The sequence below is a fragment of the Montipora capricornis genome, chromosome 9 (genome assembly GCF_036669925.1).
Source record: "Montipora capricornis isolate CH-2021 chromosome 9, ASM3666992v2, whole genome shotgun sequence".
In the NCBI taxonomy this organism is placed as follows: Eukaryota; Metazoa; Cnidaria; class Anthozoa; order Scleractinia; family Acroporidae; genus Montipora; species Montipora capricornis.
Window position 1 is genome coordinate 11,438,683 of NC_090891.1, and position 7,500 is coordinate 11,446,182.

A 7,500-nucleotide genomic window follows, 5' to 3' on the forward strand; every position below is an offset into this window, starting at 1 on the left:
TTTGTTCAATTTTGTTAATTATGAGCTCTAAACGTCAAATTGGCAGAGCAAGAGTCTTTCATTTACAAAATCAAGGCCAAATAACTACTGAGAATGATTTCCCAGCTGTGTAAATGACATTTTGATATAGACTGATATAAATTTTGAAAAAAGGTGAGCCGAAATTCAATCCATTTCAATCCTCTCCAGTTTTGTCCATCCATCTCCCTTCTTGGCTTCCCTGTGTTTTGTTAGAGTTCTTCTATAGTTTTGAACAGTTATTTTGATATTTTAGTTAATTCTACGACCATTCGACTAGTGCTGAAATTGCCTAAAATTGCGTGACCTAGCCCCTGTAAGACACTCGACTGAATTTATACCGTTGGGCTGCCTGTAACACAGGCATCCCACGGAAAAATGCATAGTTTCTGCGAAGGTCCCATCGCTTCTTTAAAGATATTTGGGACCTTTAGATTCCAGGACGAGGAAGAGAACGAGTACGAGATTTGACAGTATAGCGAAAATACTTCGAAAATTTATAACCCTAAAGATGAGTGCGTAAGCACGAAACTCGGAGTAACAGTGAATCATGTGTTGGTTTCATTAGCCTCACCTTTCTAACCCTAAAGATTATTTAATCTTACTCTTTGTTAGCAACATAGGTTCCTCAGATATTCTTATGACTGGTAATTGAGCCTTTCAGTTCCTGATCGAAAAATGCCAAAAGTAGTACCGTGCTGATGTCTTAATTTGACACGACGACATTTTTGCAAAACCTCAAACTGAAATGATGCAGGAGCCCATAACCAGGACCGAACAACTTCCATATTAAGCCTATGATCCGGTGACAAAATGACGCCAAGTTAGTTCCTTGTGAAAACACCGTGACAGGAACATATAAGAGTTGCTCGTTCCTACTCATGGGTTCCTAGGTGAAGACGGTATCACGTTTTTTCCCGCCAAAAAGACGTCGCTTTGCTTGCGCTCACTGTAGTTCTATGAGAAAATCTCGTACTCGTAGTCGTTCTCGTCCTAGAATCTAAAGCTCTCTAATTACTGAACAGGGTCGCGGCCCAACCTCTACGCGGCCCCTTCGAAGGAGGAAAAAAGAATCCTCAATGAAAAATGCTGCTTGTTACTGATGTCTATCGATTCGCATTCTTTTCATGAGAAGGTTCCCTTTTTAAAGTAATCCCACCGGGTATGTAATTCATAGTACTCATCTTTTCTGGAGTAGTGAAAGTTTCTCAGTGATTTCTGATCTTGGATCAATGGATTCTTTAGCGTCGAAAAAAAATCCGAAAAAGGATTATTTTCCATCACAACGCAAACAAACAAACCCAGAGTTGCGTGCAAATTTTAAAAACAACAAAAAATAGCGGTTAAGTTTGTTCAAGAGAAAATGAGGGGACAGAGAGGGAGGCTCAGGGCGTTCGCCGGGATATGTAATGTCCACGAAAGTTATTTTTAGAAGAGCGGAAGTCTTTGTTCTAGCGGAAGTCTGTCTTCCGAGACGTCCGCATGCAGTCTTGCCTCGCTCTCAGGTTCTTAGTGAAAAGAGAAAATGACGGCGAACGTGGAAGTCTGATGAATATTTATTTTCTTTCAAACATCGGACCGAGGTTGGCCTTCATGCGGACGTCTCGGAAGACTTCCGCTCGTCTAAAAATAACTTTCGTGGACATGACAAATCCCAAGGGCTGGACCGGGAGCCTCCCTCTCTGTCCCCTCATTTTCTCTTGGTTTGTTTTGGAGAAATTCTTAAATGAAAATGGCATCAGTAAAAAAATACCTTAGTGATAGATAAAAAGAAATGACGAAAAACATGCTTTTTTCGCTATAGGAAAGGTGCTAACAATATTATTGCTGTCAAGAAACTTTTAGTGTAATTTCTGGTGTGAAATTTGCAGGAAACCTAACTATTTTTGACCTCTTCATGTCTTCGATCGTACGGTAAAAATGGCGCGAGAAAAACATTTGGGCTGAACTGTCACGTACGGCTTGTCAAAACTACTGTTTCCCAAAAAAACTTTGAACTGATGAATCTCAAAAATCCGGACTTAGATTTAATCAGAAGTATCCTCCTTGTACTCGTCAGACTTTCCGAGTTCTTTCAATGACTTTTGCAAACTCGCTCAACATGCAGAAACAATAAGAAAAAAATGTTTGGAAAAAGAGTAATGAAACGTATTCGTTGTCGATAAGAGTACAGACCACGCTAAACCACATTTCGATTTGTTTTTTACCTCAATGATCAACGTCAAAGGAATTTTCCAGAGCGCGAGCTGAAAAAAGCATTGCGCGACACATTGACTTGAGCAGTGTGGTATGGAATCTTATCGTCAACGGCAATTTAGCCAATCAGATTGCGAGATTAGCAGCAATTGTGGAAAAATATTCAGTTCCTACCGTGTACTTTTCCGTTACAGTTTCTCATGTATTGCTACTTTCCTAAATGAACGGATCAGACAATAAATAGAAAGTTTGACATTTCCGATGAGGGAGGTTACGAATGTCCAAAGGACGTTCCCGTAGTGAGAAATGGGAAGTGGTAGAGATACAGGACTTTCTCAAGCAAGGCACTCATCTACCTACTTCTAATTGGCGCATCAATCGAGCGAATCTCTCACCGTTCATATGTTTATTTACCCTCGGATTTTAGAGTAGCTTGGTATAGCTAGTATCTCCGAGCATTTATCCTCACAACCATGATACACCACAGAAGGCAGACCATAACACCGGGAAATACATGCCCTATTCATTGCAACAAGTGTGTCCTGCGTAGCTGACTACGCAGTACGCAGAAACTAATAAATTCAAGTTGAAGTATGTAATTTATTCAAAAGGGTATTTCGCTTTCTAAAGGCGTGACTCGCGAATTAAGGACGTTCGCGCCCAAAACGTTCCCACGTACAGATTTTTTTAAAACTTGCCACGCAGAAAGGTAATGATCTACTTTTGCCAAAAAGGCAAAAAAAAAAATGGGGGGTCACCGTGCTCGTTTTCGAGATTTAGAAGCTTGCGTTATTTTAAGATGATCTTAGCTTACAACTGGCAGCAATAAAAAAAGCTACATTAGTGAAATTTAGATCAGGTTAACGTACTCAATTCAACATAACTACACTGGACGAAAAAACGGATTTTCACATATAGCAAATGTGGAGCAAATGCATGGCAAATGCTACATTTGTGCACGTTTGCTTAAATTTGCTGAAAAGCAAAGATCAAATTTGCGACAGTTTTTCTATCCAAGGCAACGCTCGTAAATGCCACATGTCTTAAATTTGCTGTTGTGAGTAAAACTATGGATAACATGGTATTTTTGTTACATTTGGAGGGATAGTAAATTTGATCAAACTTTCATCCTTGCACCTTTTTACAAGGTGAGTAAAGGCGAGAAATATAGTTTTTGCACCCGTTTGCTCGGAGCAGCAAATGTGTACAGTATTTGCAGTATATTCATGAAGCTGTTTTATTGCCCTTTAAACAGTGCCTCCATACAATGGAACTCAAAGGTGAATTATTCCTTAGAAACTAATGCCGAAAATAATCCATTCTCATAATGCACTTGAAATACAAATGTCACATGCAAAAGAATGTAGGTAAGATAAACAAGATGATAGAAGTACTCAACGTTTTTCTTCAAATTCGTGGCCGAAACCGACTCTGTACCCTGATGCAGAATTTAGTAACAACCTAATGCAATACAACTAGCCGCAAATTATTACTCATCTTAATAAATAATTGAGTTGCGTGACAGTAAGTTCCTAATTATGATAGATATACAGGTATTTAAATCCTAAATTAATTTTAATTAGTTACATTGTGTAGTTCGGAGCAAACGATAATATAAGGTATATCAAAGGCCTCTGTCAATTATTAGTCATCTCTTTAAATTAATGAAATTATTTTGCCTTTCTATACATGTAGTACTTTGGAAATGTAACCTGCAGAAGCGGTTTCATTTTGCCTCAGACACCATAGCTTTTGTTTTTGCCAATACAACAATTCATTTGATGAATGCACATTTTGAATCCCAAAAGCATAACAAAGTATCTCTTACGGCGGTAAACTTGGCAATGTTAAAGCCAACGGAGAAGTTAAGGCTGAGTTCAGATACCAAACATTTGATTGGGAATTAATAAAAACTTTTAGGCTGACCTTAGGACAACATAATAACTGCCATATAATACGTCACAAGTATATGCACAGTATAAAAATTCAGTATCTAAATCGAACCTGCCTGAAAGTTGAAGTTCATATGCTACATTGTATTTTCAAGTAATTGATTTAAGTTATTAGGTCTGGTATCTGAACTGCGCCCAATACCATTATCAAACAACATACACTAATGATGCACCAACCAAAAACTGTGGTGAACATTTTGCTAGGCATTGTTTGGAAGCAAGTTCCTATAGTACTGTACTTGAATCTAAGTTCTTCAAACACGTTTATCTACAAAACCAGATGGAAAATACTTCACAGTATGCTATAACAAATTAATTGCATGTATAGACCTACTTTACAAGTCACTTCAAACCATATAAGGCATGCCATCCACCAGTTCAAATGGAGAATACTACAAATTAAAATGCTATAACAAATTAACTGCATGATTACAACTACTTTACAAGTGACACCGAACTGTACAAGGAATGCCACCAGCCAGTTCAGATGGAAAATACTAAAACTAGTATACTATCATCATCATCATCATCATCATCATCACTATGACCAATTAACTGCATGGTTAGACCTACTTTAAAAGTTGCATCGAACTGTATGAGGTGCGCCACCCACCAGTTCAGATGGAAAATACTACAAATTAGTGTACTACAATATGACAAATTAACTGCATGGTTAGACCTACTTTAAAAGTTACATTGAACTGTATAAGGCGCGCCATCCGCCAGTTCAGATGGAAAATACTACAAATTAGTGTACTACAATATGACAAATTAACTGCATGGTTAGACATACTTTACAAATTACATCGAACTGTATGAGGTGCGCCACCCGCCAGTTCAGATGGAAAATACTACAAATTAGTGTACAAGTACTACTGTATGACAAATTAACTGCATGGTTAGACCTACCTTACAAGTTACATTGAACCGTATCAGGCGAGCCACCCGCCAGTTCAGATGGAAAATACTACAGATTTGTATACTATAACAAATTAACTGCATGTAATTGAGTGGTACTTATATTACACCCATCTTTCAATTATTGATGCCACGTGCAGATCTATACGTCTATTAGAAAGATATCACTTAAACTCATGTTACTGCTAGTATTGAAAGATCAATGACAATTTTCTCAGACTTAAAGGATTGTGAAATCTTTCTTGATTTTAGTCAAAAATTATTGAGAAACGATTCCTATATTAGCACACGTAATCACTGATTTTTGCCCTGAACATTTGACTCTGCCATAATTACCCGATGCCTGAAAAAATTCACTTGACCCCAGTTCATGTCAAAAGATTAATTTCATACAGTGTATCCAGAATAAAAATGACACTACTCTACCCAAGTATTGACATAAAGACATTAATTTGCAATTGCATCACAATGCACAATCAGTGGACTGTCTGTTTCTTGCACCTCAAGAAATTCCCTTCAGCACTGTAGCTTATGGTTGAGATAGGCCCTGGAAAATATTCACACCAGTCAATCAATCAATCAATCAATCAATGCATAAGCTACATGTACATTTCAATGAATGATGTAACACACCACTATGCCATTCATAAGCAATCCTCCGGTGTAAGTGAAACTGAATAATGAAGCTTTAAAGGAATTGCAAACTTATCTGGAAGCCTGTAACAGCCTACCACAAGTGTCCACCTTTCCAAATTGGCCATTGTGTGCATGTAATAAAATCAATAATAGTTACTGAGCTCGAGTTTCTCATGATTTTAAAATGGAATTAGTGTTTGATGGCTACAACTCAAAACAACTTTTGTATTTCATCTATAATTTGCTCTTTTTTCGTGGTTTCCTGGCCACAAAGCACTAAAAGCATGATGTTGTGAGTTTTACCATATACAATTAAAGCAGTGGAGCAATCATACAGAAAACTGCTCATTAAAACAAAAGTTTTATAAAAATTCTCTAGGATGCCCTTTTTGTGTTGTTACCGTATGAGCTACATGTAGAATAAGTACTTATCAAATAAAATTTGAGGTTTTATGGGGAGAAATTGAAAATATTGACAATATATCACAAAATGGTTGGTACAGTATAATTATTTAGATAGCCAGCTCTCAACATGAACTTTAATAGTAGCTTTATAATCTTCCATGATAAATGCTATTAATTCATTGAGTACTTTACCATAGAATACCCGACAAGACAATTGAATTTTTTTGTAAAGGCTCGCATACACTTGTACTTGTACATGTACATGCAAACAAAATACAAGTAACAAATAACATGTGAGAAGCTTTGTATACCAATTGTCATAGTTACATGTATCCTTGCACAAGCAATGTGGTGTGCAGTAGCAAGGTTTGGTGGAATATTCTGCATATCCAGTTATTATTTCACTGTCTTCCCTGTATTCTGATTTGTTACAATTATTTTTATGGCTTGGTATAAAAGGCTTTAGGTACTAAACATGTGACAATGTTTGGTCATGAGACACCAGTGAGGGTATTATACCATGTCATAGGAAAAACAAGTGAAAAGTACACTGTAACAAGTGAAATACCTTTTTATATCATGTCATATGAAATAGTTACTGTATATCCTTGCACAAGCAATGTGGTGTGCAGTGACAAGGTTTGGTGAAAAGCTTGGTACAAAAGGCTTCAGATACTAAACGTTTGACATTGCTTCGACATGAGACAACAGTGAAGGCATACGGTAACCATGTCAGGAAATTTGTATTCCACCAAACCTTGCCACTGCACACCACATCGCTTGTGAAAAGATATATGTAACTTTAGTAAAATCCAACTAATGGGCTATTATCAATGCTGCGTTCTGATTGGTTGAGCTACTAGTAGGCTATTTGTTATAGCCCACTAGAAGTGAAAAGCGCCGGTTTGAAAACCAAAACAACAATTAAAGTCTAGCTTTAACTAGCGAAAGATGTTTTGTCTCTATATTTTTTTGACCAACTAGTTGGATTTTACTCAAACAATTATTCCTCTCGCCCTCATGGCCTCTGAGTCAATAGCCCATTCGGCCTTCGGCCTTATGGGCTATTAACTCAGAGCCCATTCGGGCTCGAGGAATAATTGTTAAATAGCATACCCGGGCCACTAATGTGTTCTAGGAACAGTATTGTTTGAAGAACGAGGCATATAAAAATAAGTGGCAAATAAGGGGCTGGGTATAATAGACTTCAGCTGTCACAGGGATGCAGAGATCCATATCATTCATACCCCTTTCCTTATTATTGGTATTGTTTTAAATGGCCTTAAATTAATAACGTGACCTGAAATTACTAAGGGAGTACGTCTGCAAAAGTAAAGACTGTCCTTGCAGAGGGAGGGATGTTATTATGATGCGA

At 37.4% G+C, this 7,500-nt stretch overlaps 1 long non-coding RNA gene across 1 annotated transcript in view; it reads right to left on the minus strand.

Moving 5' to 3' along the window:
- Positions 1–2,794: 2,794 nt before the first annotated feature.
- Positions 2,795–7,500, minus strand: part of LOC138015462 (uncharacterized) — a 5,431-nt gene continuing 725 nt past the window's right edge. The window contains exon 2 of the long non-coding RNA XR_011125560.1: positions 2,795–5,631. This is a non-coding gene — a long non-coding RNA (uncharacterized lncRNA). The remainder of the gene's footprint in view (positions 5,632–7,500) is intronic.